We start from the raw sequence: 1557 nt of genomic DNA on the forward strand, positions 1-1557 counted from the left end.
TATGAAAGGAAAATGGTTTAAATATTTAACACTTTCGCTGGCACATAGCCTGTTGATTCTCTTCTATGCTTCCTTTTAACTCACATATATATCCAAAATTTTTATCTCCATCTTTTGAGAAGATATTATTTTGACCCTAGGTTTTCAATTCCCAAGTATACATGATCCCCTCTATCAGTCTGGGCAGTCTGTGTCTCAAACCATTTACAGTTCCACCTCCTGAAAGACCAGTCTAACTCTAGGACTATTATTCTAGAATAGCCTCTCTGAACTTTGTCCTGTTCCCATATCAATGCTGCACTAGTTTGATGTTTCAGAAAAGTAATTTCCTAGGTATCAGTACTTACAGTTAACTTATCAACTCATAGAAAAATAATCACAGCACTTGAAGTTCTTTTAGAATCCTCTTACGTTCCAATATAGCCTAAGTCTGTGATTTAGGTTACTTTCCATTTCCTTCAAGAGTTAAAACACAACCTAGTAAAAGAAAGGTGTTTGAAGTGTGAGCTAGTTGACCATTTTCTGCACAGGGTATCCAATCCAGTCAAAGATGTCTTGGAGTATCGCCGACTTCATCAGCAAGTGCTGTAGAATGATGTCACTGTGGGATTTCAACCGAACTTTATGTTCTTATAAACAATGCAGTGTTGGGAGTTGTCACTGGTGAATTATTTTTCTCTTGGGAGGTTCCAGCACAGTTCATTATTCATTTTTAAGCTTTGTTTAAACAGTGATAGAGGGTAAGACAGCAAGAATTGAGGCTTGGTCAGGGGCTGAGAAGAATCACATAGTAAAATCAGTGGGTGCAGAAAACAATAGTTCTTCTCCTCTTTGAGTATAACATAAGGAAGGCACTGGAGTTTCTTAGAAAATAAGTTGTTTCAATCACCGCTGCTTGACTTCTGTTTCAATGTTCATCTTAACACTGGCAGAATGCAGATGGTAAGGGTTGTCCTGAATTTAATGCTTTCAGATGAATGGATGTATTCAGGAGGCTCTAGGGTACTGTGGTGGTAAAACCCCTCTAGCAGCAACAATAACAATGAAAGAACCCAATGGGCAGTTTTGTAAGCTTTATCTTGAACAAGAGCCAAGAGAACATTGCTTGTCATCAAACTAGGAATAAAAATAATGGTCGAGTTTTTACAGAAGTGAGCATATGAGAATTCCCTGCTTTTTTCCTACTTCTGTTATTACATATTACCCTGTATTGAAATTTTCCAAGCAGAATGCATCTCATCATCTGGGCATTACAGAGTTTGCATTCTTTATTTTTTCATGACAAACTATTAGGTTGTTGGGAAAACAGGATGTGTGTGTCTATGTTTTTCCATGCAAAACTGCATCATGACTTTCCCAACAACCCAATACTTAAGTGATTGTTGTTTATTAAAAGAGCTTTTCATTTTCTCCAAGAAACAAGACTGATTTGCCAACAAAAATAAGTCAATAAAACATATGTGTCTTGCAATTTTATCCTAATGTATTTAGAAAAAGTTAAACTAGGTTCCCAAAAAATTCATACTTATTGATTGGGTAGGTTGTGAGTGGATCAGA

The sequence above is a fragment of the Tupaia chinensis genome, unplaced genomic scaffold (genome assembly GCF_000334495.1).
Source record: "Tupaia chinensis unplaced genomic scaffold, TupChi_1.0 Scaffold000117_2, whole genome shotgun sequence".
NCBI lineage: Eukaryota > Metazoa > Chordata > Mammalia > Scandentia > Tupaiidae > Tupaia > Tupaia belangeri.